The sequence below is a fragment of the Ovis aries genome, chromosome 16, assembly GCF_016772045.2.
Source record: "Ovis aries strain OAR_USU_Benz2616 breed Rambouillet chromosome 16, ARS-UI_Ramb_v3.0, whole genome shotgun sequence".
NCBI lineage: Eukaryota > Metazoa > Chordata > Mammalia > Artiodactyla > Bovidae > Ovis > Ovis aries.
Window position 1 is genome coordinate 4544909 of NC_056069.1, and position 17167 is coordinate 4562075.

Sequence of the window (17167 nt, forward strand, 5' to 3'; positions counted from 1 at the left end):
GGTGCATTCTGATATCAGACACACGTATGTATGCTCACACTCATGTGCACACACACACACACACACACACACACACACACACACACACACACCCCCTTCTATCACCACAGTTTGTCTGGAAGTCTCTCCAAGAAAACGTAGCATGTTATCTCTAAGGAGAGTAAAGAGGGGCCCTGGGCAGGGATGGAAGTTCACTCTTCACTGTGAACTCTTGCCACTGTAGAGACTTTATTAGCAGCATGCTTTCCTTATTGTTTTTCAGTCACTAAGTGTCCAACTCTTTGTGACCCCCTGAACTGCAGCACACCAGGTTTCCCTTTGCTCAGACTCATGTCCACTGAGTCTATGAAGCCATCCAACCATCTCATCCTCTATCACCCCCTTCTCCCCTTGCCCTCAATCTTTCCCAGCATCAGGGTCTTTTCCAGTGAGTTGACTCTTTACATCAGATGACCAAAGTATTGGCACTTCAGCATCAGTTCTTCCAATAAATACTCAGGGTTGATCTCCTTTAGGATGGACTGGTTGGATCTCCTTGCGGTCCAAGGAACTCTCAAGAGTCTTCTCCAACACCACAGTTCGAAAGCATCAATTCTTTGGTGCTCGGCTTTCTTTACGGCCCAGCTCTCACTTCCATACATGACCACTGGAAGAAAAAAACGGTGAAGGTTTACATTCTAAATGAGGACCAGCAGGGGGACAACCAGAGCACTAGGCTTCCCTGGCCTCCAACAAGCCGGGGTGTCCAGCTACGTGGAGCGACCGAAGGGCTTTTCCCTGCCAGTCAGGGCCTGACAAAACGAGGGCCACTGGAGAAGGGAATGGCAGATCACTTCAGTATTCTTGTTTTAAGAACCCAATGAACACAATGGTTTCCTTAAACCTTTTTAAAAACACATTCATCAAGATTGTAATTCTGCACATTTCTGAAGACTGGACATATGTGCTGAAATGTTAGCAGGACTCTCTCTGAGACTGTGGAGGACTTTTTAAAGTTTTCTTTATTTTTTGTGTTTCCCTTTCTTCATTTTCTGCATATGGGTACAACACTCTATTTCAGTCAGAGAAATGGCACCCCGATTCACCTGTTCCAAGAGGAACAAGAGCGAGTTGCAAGAATGAGGATCGCAGTTCTGATGGCATCCGTTTGCAGCAAAACAAAGATTTTATGGTGATGACAGGGAAAGTGGCGCCCAGCTCCAGAGCCCTGAGGGGAAGTTGGCAAAACCACTGAGTCTAAGTAAAGACTGGCACCGCTGGGCCCCTGCTGTAGGGTGTCCGGGGCAGATTTGAGGTCAGAGGATTTAGTGAACAGTCTCTTTTGCATGGGTTTTGAGAAGCGAGGATGGGAGGGTGTTTACAGGAGGGAGGGTCAGGCTCAGGAAAGCCTAGGCCTCTCTTGGGAGGAATTGAGGTTTGCAGGCCTGGGGCTGAGGAGGCAGGATGGCTTCACGATCAAATACGCTTGCACGTGTTCGTTCATTCATCCATTCATCCGGTGGATTCTTTCATTCCTGGTTCCTAGGCAATTTCTCTGAGGTAGACCTAGGTCACATACCTGACAAGCAGTTGTATCTAACCCTTGAATCACAATGAAAACATTTCCCATTTAACAGTGGAGGAAACTGATGCCAGGGAAGTAAGGTCCCTTGCCCAGGTGTTTCTTTAGATACAGATTCTCTGATGCTGGAAGGCATGCCTGCCTTCTAGACTTGAGGGTCTTTTGCAGGATGGCCATGGCTAAGAGATAAAATCGGTCTTTGGAAATTCACTTTATCTTCCCTTCTCCACTCTCTCTTTGGCAGCAAACCCGCTGACCCTTCTATACACAGATGAATGTGGGCCCTGAAGGGGTCCTCTCCCACAGGGGAGGGAGAGGGTAGCTGTCACATGGCCCCTCCTGCTGCCCTCGCCCCTGCCTGTGACCTATACTGGGCAGCCCCACTCCAGCACCCACACCGCCAAGGTCCCGGGGATGGAGCCTGTAGGCGGGACAGTGAGCCTGGGCTCCAGAGCCTGCAAGGGCCTTGTGCTGCCTCAGCTTGGCCTTCAGTCCCAGGCCAACACGAAGCTGGTGATCGTGAATCCCAAAGCTTGAAGCATAAGCCTGGCCTCCCACCCTCCTGCTACTCAGCCACCCTGGCTCAGGCCAGCTGTCTGCCCAGAGGCAATAGTTGTAGTAGAGAGAAGGCACTTTGGCTCAGCCAAGCCTGGTGCCAATCCTGGCTCTACCACTTACTAGCTGTGCGATCTGGGCAAGTCAGTTAACCTCTCTGAATCTCTTTCTGCCCAAGATCCTGAGCCTGAAAAACGCATGAGAACGTGGGGTTAATGATGGTCGTTAATCACAGCCAGCCAACGCAGGGACTTCTGCCCACAATAGAGAACAGAATCTGGATTGACCCTCCCACCCGAAACAAACAAAACAGGACACAACACACAAAATAACAGTTCTCAAGACTCTGGGCATGAGGCGGCAGTGATCCTGGGGTGTCAGGAAACAGACAAGGACAAGCCCACTGCGTTGAGAGTTCCCAGACCACAGCCTGGGGTAGAGGGAGGGGTGGGAGCCACGCAGATCCTGATGGTCTTCTGAGTTGAAGAGATCGAATTGAGAGCCCTGGGTGTCCCAGGTGGCTAGAGTTTCCAGCAGAGAGTATTGGATGGGAAGGTACTCCAGAGAAAGAGAGAGATCCAGAGAAACTCAGAAGGCCTTGCTTGCATACTCAGCTGAGTTGACCAGTACTCACAAGTGGTAAACTTTTAATCTCTGAGCTGGGGAAAGAACCATCCAAAAGGATTAGATGGAGCAGTGGATATTTATACTGGGGCAGGAAGAGTGCCTGTTCTCACCACCCAGACTGGCAAACGACACGGTGCACAGAGCATTGTGCCTGCACGATATGTAGCAGGATCTTGCCTTACTAGTAGAACAGCCAGTCCTAATTCCTGAGCACTGCTCTAGTCCAGCCTGCTGTTGCTGCTGCTGCTGCTAAGTCGCTTCAGTCATGTCCAACTCTGTGCGACCCCACAGACGGGAGCCCACCAGGCTCCCCAATCCCTGGGATTCTCCAGGCAAGAACACTGGAGTGGGTTGCCATTTCCTTCTCCAATGCATGAAAGTGAAAATTGAAAGTCAAGTCGCTCAGTCGTGTCCGACTCTTCGCAGCCCCATGGACTGCAGCCCACCAGGCTCCTCCGTCCATGGGATTTTCCGGGCAAGAGCTAGTCCAGGCTAACAAATCTTAAAAGCAAGCCCTGAAAGGATGAAATGGCTTCTAAATAATTTCACCCTAGAACATAGGAATATAAAAATAATCTATTCCCAGCAAGGTAAAATTCACATGTCTGCTATCAAATCACAAATGTCCAGGCAAGCAAAGAGGCAGGAGAATATGATCCATAGTAAGAGGCGTCAGTCAACAAAAGCTGACCCAGAACTGACATGAGTGTAAGAATGAGCAGACAAGGACATTGAAACAGTTATTGTAACCGCATTCCATAGGTTGAAAAAGTTAAACAGAGACTTGGAAGATATAAGACAGACTTCTAGAGATGAAAACTACCATGTCTGAGACATTACACTGGATGGGCTCCATGGCAAAAGATTAGTGAACACGGAGACACCAGTAGGCACTACCGAAGACGAAGCACAAAGAGAAAAGAGAAATTTTTTAAAGGATAAAAAAATTTTTAAAGATAGTTGTGGGACAACTTCAAGCTGCTTAATACACATGTAATTATGGGAGTAAAGGACAAAAAATATTTTTAAAAATAATGGCCCCAGATTTCCCAACCAAGGATCTAATAGCTAATGCTTTCCAGGTGGTTTTCTTGGGCCAAGTACCATTCTAAGTACTTACACAGATTGAACTCACCTACTTCTTATGGGCCTATAAAAGCCATGTAATTCTTGATTTATCCCCACTTTGAAATCAAGAAACAGAGGCCCAGAGGGTTAACCTATGGCCCAATGTCACACAGCTGATGAGTGGCTGAGCCCATCCCAGAATCCAGAAATTTCACATACTATTCAAATCTCGGCCTTGCCATTTCTGAATGTTTTCCACATCGGTAAACAGCATGCATCTATTTTTTTAGTGGCTGCATAATATTCCATTGCTAGCATTTATTTCACAAATTCCTCATGGCTGAAATGTAGCCTCTAATTTTTCACCATGATGAAGAATACTTCCCAGGAAGTGCACAGAGCTGAAAGGTGGTGGCCCTTGCCTGATTATGTTCCTCAGTTTCTCAAAGTGGGGCAACAGGGGCAAAAGCAGGCACATTTTGAGGGCTTTGCTGCATACAGTCAACTTGTCCACAGACAGTCTGTACAATCCCCCGAACCCCACCACTGGCTCCCTGTTCTCCCTTAGGTAAATGACCTAACCTGTCTGAGCCTCAGTGTCCTCATCTATAAACAAAGCAAACAAAAAAAGCGCATAGCATCCCCTGCCTCTCGGGGCTGTTGTGAGGATTAAACCAGACAGCAGATGCCAAGTGGCTGTCACACCACACCGCGTGGTATGTAGAAGGTGCCCCTTTTCTACAACATGAACTGACTCGTGCTGGGGGAAATGGGAGGAGCCCAGAGGTGCCCTCCGGCTCTGAGGCCAGCCCCCACGAGTCTCCCCCAGAGAAGCCAGGGCTGCTTTGAGCATCTCCAGCTGGAACCTTCCCCTCCTGATCTGCCTGCTGACTCACGGTCACGCCCGAGCTGTGGAAAAACAAATCTTCGCTTATTCTCATTCCATGTGGGTCCCTCCTTGGTTTTCTATCAGCTTCTTGCAGGTAGAAGAGGTTTGCACTTCATAGGTAAAACACAGAGTCCCCCAGCCCTCCCCACAGGGACACAGGCGCACGCCCACTGTGTCTCCCGCCCCCGAAGCGTCCCCCCAGGAACCTGTTATGACCTCAGAGCTATTTTTGCACAGAGACTCCTAAAGGCACAGATAATGCAAAGGGCGATGCTAACAGCGCAACCGCAGGTGCTGTGTGTGCTTGCACAGCCCGTCCCTGAGCTGGTCCCGCTCCACTGGCCACTCCCATCATGGCTTCTTCACTGCTCATGGGATTGGACCCCAAGCAATAATTTCCTGACTCAAACATCATTTCCCACTAAATCAAATTCACAAGGGAATGCCTTCCCTTTTCATCCTCCTCCCAAGAACACAGCTTTTTAAAATATGGTGTTAATGGGATTTTTAAAGCCTACTAGCTAATGTGATGGAGAAGGCAATGGCACCCCACTCCAGTACTCTTGCCTGGAAAATCCCATGGACGGAGGAGCCTGGTGGGCTGCAGTCCATGGGGTCATGAAGAGGCGGACACAACTGAGTGACTTCCCTTTCACTTTTCACTTTCATGCATTGGAGAAGGAAATGGCAACCCACTCCAGTGTTCTTGCCTGGAGAATCCCAGGGACGGGGGAGCCTGGTGGGCTGCCGCCTATGGGGTCGCACAGAGTCGGACACGACTGAAGCGACTTAGCAGCAGCAGCAACAGCAGCTAATGTGAAGAGAGAAAGATCCTGGGAGAAACATGCTCTCCTGATGGATTAAATTACAAACACTTGCAGTGAAGAGGGGATGAGTATTTATTGAGCGCATACTGTGTGCTGGGCACAGGGTCAGCATCTGCCGCCAACTGCTCACCTCCAAGGCAGAAGGCAGGTGTGGTGGTCTACCAGGTGAGCGCTCTGAGGCCCACAGAGGCCACGGGACTCCCCAGGCCACACAGCAACCTGTGTGTGGGCCACGAAGGTGGGTCCAAGCTGCCTGACTCAGATATGAGGGAGAAGTCCCCTTCTCTTGGGGCTCAGTAGGTGGAGTGAGTCCTTTGTGGAAACTGCTGCCCCCGGTAGCCAGGTCTGGTCTCTTCCCAGCCTCCTCTCATCCCTCTGAATCCCTCTGCACAACTCAGCTCTGTGCACATAGCGGGTCCTTCCTGTCTAATGATTTCTGCGCTCCATTTGTCCTTTCCTTCATTCATCCAGCCAGCATTCATTGAGTGCCTCCTACATGCTGGCCCTGTGCCGACTCAGGGATGCAGCACTGAACAAATGATTCCGTTGCTGCCTATATGAGCTCACTTTCCCTGTATGAGCTCACTTTGCCAACAAAGGTCTGTCTAGTCAAAGCTATGGTTTTTCCAGTAGTCATGTGTGGATGTGAGAGTTGAACTATAAAGAAAGCTGAGCGCCAAAGAATTGATGCTTTTGACCTGTGGTGTTGGAGAAGACTCTTAGAGTCCCTTGGACTGCAAGGAGATCCAACCAGTCCATTCTAAAGGAGAACAGTCCTGGGTGTTCATTAGAAGGACTGATGCTAAAGCTGAAACTCCAATACTTTGGCCACCTCATGCAAAGAACTGACTCATTGGAAAAGACCCTGTTGCTGGGGAAGATTGAAGGCAGGAGGAGAAGGGGATGACAAAGGATGAGATGGTTGGATGGCATCACTGACTCGATGGACATGAGTTTGAGTAAGTTCCAGGAGTTAGTGATGGACAGGGAAGCCTGGCATGCTGCAGTCCATGGGGTCACAAAGAGCTGGACACAAGTGAGTGACTGAACTGAACTGAACTATAGATTAGTCTCAGCTTCAAACCTCAGTTCCCACCTTTGTAAAGTGGGGACCAAAATAAAACCTGTCTCCCAGGCTTGTTGGAATATTCCAAGGAGGAACAGCTGTGTAGCCATGCCTGGAGTGTGAATAAGTGGCCTATGAGGGTTAGACGTGGGGACTGTGTCCCAAGACACCCTAGTAGAAAGAATGAGAGAGGCAGGCATTTCTACTAAGGCTCTCAATGAGCAGGAAGGACAGAGAGCAGAGCACCATTCAAGAAGGAGGTAGATTTTCCTAAAGACAACACTGTGTGGTCATAGACCGTGTTGGCAGGGAGGCAATAAGTCAATAACCTCATGAATACATGCATACTTGTCCCCTTGAGAAGCTTCACAAAGGAAAAGCATTTGTGTGGCAGAGGTGGGATGCTCAGAGCAAGATGGGAGAGAGAAGGCATAAAGGCAAGTCTTCCGTGAAGTCTGAAGACTGTGCCCAGGAGAAGAGGGAGTGGTGGGAAGGATTCCAGGACAAGAAAACAGGGTGAAACAGATCAGGGGCTTAGAAGGAGCAGATCGCATGGACAGAACCGAAAGAGCTGAGTAAAGTCAGACGCGCAGAGGTCAGGTCATAAAGAGCTCAATGGACCATAGGGGAAAACTGGGGTTTGATCCCAAATAACAGGAAACCATTTAAGTGTTTTAAGCAGAAGTGTGACATCAGCAGATTTGTGAGGAAGACACTCCAGGTGCCATGAAGAGAAAAGGTTAATGCATGTGACAGCTTTAGTTTGCATGTGACTGTCTCTAAGCTTGGAGGTGCTGCTTTGATCAGGCTGACTGGGAAGGTATAAGGCACTGGGGCAACAAACACACGGGATGGTCTTTAGGAAAATCTACCTCCTTCTTGAATGGTGCTCTGCTCTCTGTCCTTCCTGCTCATTGAGAGCCTTAGTAGAAATGCCTACCTCTCTCATTTTTTCTACTAGGGTGTCTTGGATATAGCCCCCACGTCTAACCCTCATAGGCCACTTATTCACACTCTAGGCATGGCTACACAGCTGTTTCCTCCTTGGGATATTCCAACAAGCCTGTGAGACAGGTTTTATTTTGGTCCCCACTTTACAAAGTTGGGAACTGAGGTTTGAAGCAGACAATCAAATTCCCCAGGTCATTCATTGGCTTCAAGGAAGCAGAACAAGAATAAAGAAACGTCCTAGTGGGCCAGTTCTTTAGGCCTTGGCATTTATTGTAAAATAAACTTGTACTAGTGGTCCAGGGGTTAAGAATCTGCCTTGCAATGCAGGGGACATGGCTTCAATCCCTGTCTTCGAAGATCCCACACGCCACGGAGCAGCTAAGCCCAGGCAGCACAACTACTGAGCCCACACGCTGCAGCTACAGAAACCCACAAACATACAGTCCACGCTCCACAACAAGAGAAGCCACTGCAACGAGAAGCCTGAAAACCGCAACGAAGAGTAGCCCCCACTTGCCGCAACTAGAGAAAGCCCAGGCATAGAAACAAAGACCCACCATAGCCAAATTATAAACTTGCACATCCTGAAAGAGCATGAAGGAACCACATACCCGCCTGACCACAGCCTGATGCCCCCTGGTTACTGCTGAGTATCTGGGCTGTGGGAGCTTCCTTATCCACCAGTAAGCAGTCCACAAATGACTAGATAAAATATTGCAACAGCTTCTTCATGGGGGTGCATAACTCCACCCTCTGTCCTCCAGTCCCTCTGCCAGCCTGCTCAAAACCCCTCCACGCCTCCCTATTAATCTAGAGCAGCCAGAAAACTCCCAGGCCCAGGGCTCTCCCCAGCCAGTCTCAAACTCACCCTATGAAGTCTTGCGTGCTGGGTAAGCAGTGTTTGAAAAGCCATAAACACATCAAGCAAAGTTGTAAATAGGAGAGCTCAGGAGTGAGATCTGGGTCCTTTCGTTTTTCTATAAATCATTGATAGACCACATACCAAGTGCTAGGGACCGACACAAGCAATGTCAGCCCTCACCTACCAGCAGCTTGCCGCCAGGCCTAGAGTGCCAGCATTAGCATCACTCCTCTGCAGGAAGGTGTCATCTCCTGGCAACCCTCACGAACATACAGCAGTGCATAGGCACACCTTTACCTGGGCACCCTGAGAGGCCGGGGTGCCGGGGAGCCAGCACGCTCCCAGCAACAGCAGAACGCTAACGAAGAGGACATAGGAGGCATAAGGTGTTTTTCTAGGTTGGTTTTTTTTTTTTTTTTCCAGTTTTAGTTGTTCAGTTCAGTTCAGTTCAGTTCAGTCACTCAGTTGTGTCCGACTTTTTATGACCCCATGAACTGCAGCACGCCAGGCCTCCCTGTCCATCACCAACTCCTGGAGTTCACCCAAATCCATGTCCATTGAGTCGGTGATGCCATCCAACCATCTCATCCTCTGCCGTCCCCTTCTCCTTCTGCCTTCAATCTTCCCCAGCATCAGGATCTTTTCAAATGAGTCAGCTCTTTGCATCAGGTGGCCGAAGTATTGGAGTTGCAGCTTCAACATCAGTCCTTCCAATGAACACCCAGGACTGATCTCTTTTAGGACAGACTGGTTGGATCTCCTTGCCGCCCAAGGGACTCTCAAGAGTCTTCTCCAACACCACAGTTCAAAAGCATCAATTCTTTGGCACTCAGCTTTCTTCATAGTCCAACTCTCACATCCACACATGACCACTGGAAAAACTATAGCCTTAACTAGACGGACCTGTGTTGGCAAAGTAATGTATCTGCTTTATAATATGCTGTCTAGGTTGGTCATAACTTTCCTTCCTAAAAAAAGTGTCTTTTAATTTCATGGCTGCAATCACCATCTGCAGTGATTTTGGAGCCCAAAAAGATAAAGTCTGACACTGTTTCCCCATCTATTTCCCATGAAGTGATGGGACCAGATGCCATGATCTTCGTTTCCTGAATGTTGAGCTTTAAGCCAACTTTTCCACTCTCCTCTTTCACTTTCATCAAGAGGCGCTTTAGTTCTTCTTCACTTTCTGCCATAAGGGTGCTGTCATCTGCATATCTGAGGTTATTGATATTTCTCCAGCAATCTTGATTCCAGCTTGTGCTTCATCCAGCCCAGTGTTTCTCATGATGTACTCTGCATAGAAGTTAAATAAGCAGGGTGACAATATACAGCCTTGATGTACTCCTTTTCCTATTTGGAACCAGTCTGTTGTTCCATGTCCAGTTCTAACTGTTGCTTCCTGACCTGTATATAGGTTTCTCAAGAGGCAGGTCAGGTGGTCAGGTATTCCCATCTCTTTCAGAATTTTCCACAGTTTATTGTGATCCACACAATCAAAGGCTTTGGCATAGTCAATAAAGCAGAAATAGATGTTTTTCTGGAACTCTCTTGCTTTTTTGATGATCCAACTGATGTTGGCAATTTGATCTCTGGTTCCTCTGCCTTTTCTAAAACCAGCTTGAACATCCGGAAGTTCACGGTTCACATATTGCTGAAGCCTGGCTTGGAGAATTTTCAGCATTACTTTACTAGCATGTGAGATGAGTGTAATTGTGCGGTAGTTGGAGCATTCTTTGGCATTGCCTTTCTTTGGGATTGGAATGAAAATTGACATTTTCCAGTCCTGTGGCCACTGCTCAGTTTTCCAAATTGCTGACAAATTGAGTGCAGCACTTTCACAGCATCGGTGAATTCCATCACCTCTACTAGCTTTGTTTGTAGTGATTCTTCCTAAGGCCCACTTGATTTCACATTCCAGGATGTCTGGCTCTAGGTGAGCGACCACACCATCGTGATTATCTGGGTCGTGTACAGTTCTTCTGTGTATTCTTGTCACCTCTTCTTAATATCTCCGTTTCTGTTAGGTCCATACCATTTCTGTCCTTTATGGAGCCCATCTTTGCATGAAATGTTCCCTTGGTATCTCTAATTTTCTTAAAGAGATCTCTAGTCTTTCCCATTCTATTGTTTTCCTCTATTTCTTTGCATTGATCACTGAAGAATGCTTTCTTATCTCTTCTTGCTATTCTTTGGAACTCTGCATTCAGATACTTATATCTTTCCTTTTCTCCTTTGCTCTTCACTTCTCTTCTTTTTCACAGCTATTTGTAAGTCCTCCACAGACAGCCATTTTGCTTTTTTGCATTTCTTTTCCATGAGGATGGTCTTGATCCCTGTCTCCTGTGCAATGTCACAAACCTCTGTCCATAGTTCATCAGCCACTCTGTCTATCAGATCTAGTCCCTTAAATCTATTTCTCACTTCTACTGCATAGTCATAAGGGATTTTATTTAGGTCATACCTGAATGGTCTAGTGGTTTTCCCCACTTTCTTCAATTTCAGTTTGAATCTGGCAATAAGGAGTTCATGATCTGAGACACAGTCAGCTCCCGGTCTTGTTTTTGCCGACTGTATAGAGCTTCTCCATCTTTGACTGCAAAGAATTTTAGTTGACATGCAATATTATGTTAGTTTCAGGGGTGTGTGCCTGCTTGCTAAGTTGCTTCAGTCGTGTCTGACCCTTAGTGACTGTATGGACTGCAGCCCACCAGGCTCCTCTGTCCATGGGATTCTCCAGGCAAGAATACTGGAGTGGTTTCCCACTCCCTCCTCCAGGGGATCTTCCGACCTGGGGATCAAACCCACGTCTCTTATGTTTCCTGCCTTGGCAGAGGGTTCTTTAATACTAGTGCCACCTGGGAAGCCCAGGTGTACAACGTAATGAAACTTGTACAGCAAGTTTCAGGTGTACAATATAGTGATTTGATGTTCAAATCCATGACAAAATCATCACCATAAGTCTAGTAACCATCTGTCACCATGCAAAGTTATTACAGTTTTATTGACTACATTCTTGATGCTGTACCTTACATCCTCATGACTTTTTTATTTTTTCTTATCAAAGTGCAGTTGATTTAGGAGGGCTATGCTTTGATTCCAGTGGGAATAAACAGGTAGGTCAGCCTGGGTGGGATGGTGTAATATAGAAATAAATGTTTGGGGCCGCTGTGCTTAATGTTGTACTGCTTTCCCACTTTATATCCAGAAAGGCCCTGATTGCTCAGTTCATGGGGCAGACTCCTGGGGGCCTTAGTGCTAGTCCAAATGACTTCAGACTCTAAAGCTTAAGGCAGTGACTTGCAAAGCCTCCCACAAAGGAATCACAGGGTGGGGCTGTAGAAGCCCAGATTGCAGAGCCTCACCCAGACCTAGCCGATCAGGAATTCTAAGGTCAAGGGTCGGGACTCTGCATTTCAGACCACTGCCCCTCATGGTTCTTACATCCGTGACACAGAGGAACAGAGCCCCTCAGGTGACTCTCCCTATGTGACTTCTGACAGATGATGGGGAGTCCTGGAAGAACCAATAAACTGCTTTCCAGATCAAGCTGCCAAAAGAGACTCATCCACAGAGTGCCAAAGCCAGGGAGAGTCAAAGGGGGGTCACGTCTGGGCTATGCAGCTCACCAGGCTGAAGTGGGGCGGCGACCAGGAAGGATGTTCCAGGTAGAAGGTACAGCAGAGAGGCTTGGCCGCTGGATGCATGGTGGAGAGGTTAGGGAACCAGACCAAGCAGTTTGGAGAACCCTGACTGATCATACTGGTCCCCTCTGAACCTGGGTGTCTTTGTTTGTTAGCTCAGTTCAGTCGCTCAGTCGTGTCTGACTCTTTGCGACCCCATGAATCGCAGCACGCCAGGCCTCCCTGTCCATCACCAACTCTCGGAGTTCACTCAGACTCGCGTCATCGAGTCAGTGATGCCATCCAGCCATCTCATCCTCTGTCGTCCCCTTCTCCTCCTGCCCCCAATCCCTCCCAGCATCAGTCTTTTCCAACAATGAAGCAACTCCAGGTTTCACAGATTCTACAAGTCACGCCTGTTCACATTTCAGCGTATCTGAAATTAAAATGCTTCTTATGATGGACAGCATCTCGTGTTTGGAGCACCATGGCACCAGTACTTGACTCCCGTGTTGGCAGGAAGGATTTGATGGGAAAGCGTAAGGAAAGCACCTAGTGTGGCATTTGACACCCAGTAGGAGCCCAGTTAATCCTAAAGGAAATCAACCCTGAATATCCACTGGAAGGACTCATGCTGGGACTGAAGTTCCAATACTTTGGCCGCCCAATTCAAAGAGCCAACTCATGGGAAAAGACCCTGATACTGGGAGAGATTGAGGGAAGGAGAAGGGGGTGACAGAGGATGAGATGGTTGGATGGCATCATTGACTCAATGGATGTGAGTTTGAGCCAACTCAGGGAGATGGTGAAGGACAGGGAGGCCTGGGGTGCTGCAGTCCATTGGGTTGCAAAAAGTCAGACACGACTGAGCCACTGAACAATGAAAACAAAGGATCCCAGTAAGCATGACTCCCTTCCCTCTAAGCTGGTGAAAGGTTTTGGGAGTTGGAAATTTCCAAAAGGGTCTCTTCCCGTCACGTTCATTTCAAGGCCCTTTATGGTGACAGTAAGCCCTGTAATAACCTGGCTTGATGACAGCAAACTCTGGGGAGCTGCTTGCCGGTGCTGCCAGTCAATAACACAGGCATCCTTATGGGTGGAGTTCCTGTCCTGAGGGCTGTGATCAAAGGCCCACCCTCTCTGCTTGGCAGCCCCCGCACTGGTTAATTAGGCAGACTTTCCTCAGCCTTTCACTGTATGTCCCTCAAGGTTTGTTCGCTGAGCAGGGAAGGAGGGTCTGGGCTCTGTGGGGGGGGGGTCTCAGCTCCAGACCTGCTGCAGGGCTCATGGGCCCAGGGGGATGCCCAAGCACAGGCTGTGTGGCCTTGGACAAGTCGCTTAACTTCTCTGGGTCTCAGTTTCTTCATCTATTAAATATGCTGCTGCTGCTGCTAAGTCGCTTCAGTCGTGTCCGACTCTGTGTGACCCCACAGACAGCAGCCCACCAGGCTCCCCCGTGCCAGGGATTCTCCAGGCAAGAACATGGAGTGGGTTGCCATTTCCTTCTCCAGTGCATGAAAGTGAAAAGTGAAAGTGAAGTCGCTCAGTCATGTCCTACTCTTCGAAACCCCATGGACTGCAACTCACCAGGCTCCTCCGTCCATGGGATTTTCCAGGCAAGAGTACTGGAGTGGGGTGCCATTGCCTTCTCCCTGTTAAATATAACATGGGAGAAATAGCAGTAGCATTGCTGAGGGTTCATTCATTGGTTCAACAGCGATTTATTGAGTACCGTCTATATTTCACATCTGAAGGTACAGCGGTGAACAAGTCAGATGAGATTCTTGTTCCTGTATTGCTGGCCTTTCAGAGGGAAAAGATGACAAACAAGTAACCCTATCTGAATTACATAAAGTCTTTGAAGACAATGAAACATAAGGCTGACAGCATGGAAACGTATACACCACCATATGTTAAATAGACAGCCAGTGGCAATTCGCTGTGTGGCTCACGGAGCTCAAACTGGGGCTCTGTGACAACCTAGAGGGTGGGAGGGAGGGTCAGGAGGGAGGGGACATATGTATACCTGTGACTGATTCATGCTGATGCATGGCAGAAACCAATACACTATTGTAAGGCAATTATCTTTCAATTAAAAATAAATTAATTAAAAACATTTTAAGTGCATAAATTTGAAAAAAATAGAAGGCTGAGATAACCTGATCCTGAGAGAAGAGGGGCAGGAAGACTAAGCCCCACTAGTCAAGACGGTCAAGGTCTCAGGGACTTTCCTGAGGACAGGACAGGAGCTGAGACCTGCATGATGAGATGAAGCCACTTGGAGTCTGGGAAGAAAGGTTCCAGGTGGGATGAACCACAGGTGCAAAGGCCCTGAAGCTAGGTGACGCTCAGAGCACTTAAAGAGCTTGGAGAACACAGGCCAGCCTGATGCCAGGTGGTTGCGCAAGGTCCACAGGAGCCAGATCAGGGAGGGCCTTGTGGGCAGGTCAGGGGGTGAGCCTTTATCCACGGGAGGGGACTCCACAGGAGGGTTCAACCAGGGCACGCGGCAGGGTGAGGACTCTGCCTACTGGGAGCAGAACGGACTGAGGAAGCCCAGCTCAGGAGGTCCTTGGCCTCACCATGATTGCTGCCCCTTCCCGGGAGGATGAGAACCCAGGCCTCTCCTACAGACCACCAGGCCTGAGCACCAGGGCCCCACACCCACTGAGCCCGCCAGTCTCTTCCCATTATCCTCACACCCCAAACAGTGACTCACATAATAAAGCAGTCAACAGCTGATGCACTTGGGCTAAAATTATGCAGACTGCATGTGATATTAAAAATCTAAGGAGCATATATTTCCAGTACAGGGGATGCCGAAATGTAGCTGCTGCTTTATTTAAGGAATTATTTGGGGTGAACGGATGTTTATCTGAGCTTCTGCTCCCGGTGGCGGAGGCGGGGATGGGGGACAGGTACATGCCGCTCGGTTCCTAAAAATAGCAATGTGATGGGTCCTGAAATATCGCCCCCGCCTTTCCCACCTCCACAGTCGGGCTGAAGGTCGGAAGAGATTCATAGAGACCAGTCAGGATGAGCTTCGCCTGGGGAAAGATCTGTGGCCACAGAGGCCCTGCCCTCGGGGAGGGGCGGGGGTTGGTGCACCCCAGGGCCGCCGCAGTAGGACTCCCAGGAGGCACTCCCAGGAGGGACCCCGACATCCCCCCGACCCACCGTGTATCCTTCCGCTGGGACGCCAGGTCCAGCACCCACCGTGAGGGCTGCTGAGAGGCCGGAAGTGCCAACCCTCAGGCTGGGGGTGTGCAGGAGCTGTTCATCCCTGCGGCTCCCCTCCTGCATTTTCGAGTTCAAGTGTGGCCAGGGGCCTTCAGAGCCAGCGGCCAGAACTAAGTCGGGAGGAGAGAGAGGCGTTTGCCGCTCGCAGAGTCCATAATGGGCCCATTTCACTGTTGGGCATAGGAGACTCGGGGTGGGGTTAAAGGACGCCCAGCTGAGTAAGGCCCTTTGTAGCGTGCCCCACCCCCCCACCGGCCTCCCACCCTGACCTCCCTGGAGCCTCCTGCCTGCCAGCACTCTCCTCTGCTTGCACATCCCTTTCATTACTTCAGTCACTCCGTCTTCACTCATTAATTTGCTCGTTAGTATTGAACAGTGACCCTAGTCCTCAATTAGGGCGCCTGAGGCCAGAGAATGGCCCACAACTGGCGGGAAGCCCAAGTCAAAGATGGCTCTGCACACTCAGCTGTTCGAGTCCTAGGAGGTGGCAAAAACACCACTGGCCATGCAGGAATCCCAGTCTCTGCCAGGGTGGCCAAGGGTGGCCAGACCGTTCAGAGGGATGCGTGGTTCCAGAACCCTCACCCAGCGTCCAGCTCGGACAGCAGTGACCAGAGGGACAGGGTTCTGGAGGGACTGGCCATGAAGGAGGGGACCACAGGGCTGACTAAGCAAGACCCCTCCTGCACCCCCACCTGCACCCCCACTCTTCCAGGGAGGAGAGGAGCACTATGACCTTTTGATAAGGTGAGGGGTGCTAGGCAGCCAGCATTCAGCTGGGGAGGCTTCAAGGTCAAGGACCCTGGGGTTGGAAATACCTGGGTTGAAAACTCTTATCTCAGCCACTCAGTTCCTCGGTGGCCTTGAGCAAGGCTCTTCGTTCTTCTGAGCCTTCCCTTCCTCGGTGATACCTGTGTCAGGCGCAGCGTTTGCACCGGGCCGCCTTCTGGCGCCTCCCTTGCACGCCCTCTGCCTGGTGTGCCTTCCCTTAGATGTCCACGTGGCTTCCTCCTGCTTCCCTCAAAGGTCCCCTCCTCTGAGAGGCCTTCCCTGACTGCCTGGCTGGAGAGGCCACCCATACTTCCTGTTGATTTATTTTCCCTCGTTCCATGGATCCCACTGGCTTCTTGTCTGTCTTGTTCACTAGAATGCATGCTCCTTAGTGCAGGGGCCTCAGCTCCCTCTGAGAGTGTGGGTGGGCCAGGAACAGTATCCAGAGTGTTCCACTTTCCTCCCCATGGTGACATACCCACCTCTTTCAACTTTGGTCAGGGTGGGATGGGGATAGGGGTGGGGAGGAGGGATAGGGGTGGAGATTCAAGCTGTGGAGGACCCAGAGCATTGCATCAGTATTCTGAAATTGGTACTCAACCTATCTCCATTTAGCAGATGAGGAAATACAACTCAGAGAGGTAAAGAACTTGTCCAAGGTCACACAGCAGTCACCAAGTTGGGATGCACATCCTGACTGACTGATTCCAAAGATGTGGCTATTTTTCTTTTGGGGAGAATTTGACCAGCGGTAGCAGCACCCCACTCCAGTACTCTTGCCTGGAAACTCCCATGGACGGAAGAGCCTGGTGGGCTGCAGTCCATGGGGTCGCTAAGAGTTGGACACAACTGAACGACTTCACTTTCACTTTTCACTTTCATGCATTGGAGAAGGAAATGGCAACCCACTCCAGTGTTCTTGCCTGGAGAATCCCAGGGACGGGGGAGCCTGGTGGGCTGCTGTCTATGGGGTCGCACAGAGTCGGACACGACTGAAGCGACTTAGCAGCAGCAGCAGCAGCAGCAGCAGCAAGAATACATAGCAGACTGGCTGCAGTGGAGACTCACAGAGAGCACAATGTCTCTGATCTTTCTGCCAGTATTGATATTATTTGAAATTTTAATTTTTA

The 17167-nt window shown here is 49.6% G+C and overlaps 1 long non-coding RNA gene across 1 annotated transcript; it reads right to left on the minus strand.

Annotated features, from left to right (window-relative positions):
• Positions 1–208: 208 nt before the first annotated feature.
• Positions 209–16214, minus strand: LOC132657938 (uncharacterized). Its single transcript, XR_009596745.1, has 2 exons — positions 16085–16214; positions 209–646 (listed from the first exon to the last, which is right to left on the minus strand). It is a non-coding gene; the product is annotated as an uncharacterized LOC132657938 (long non-coding RNA).
• Between the last annotated feature and the right edge of the window lie 953 nt (positions 16215–17167).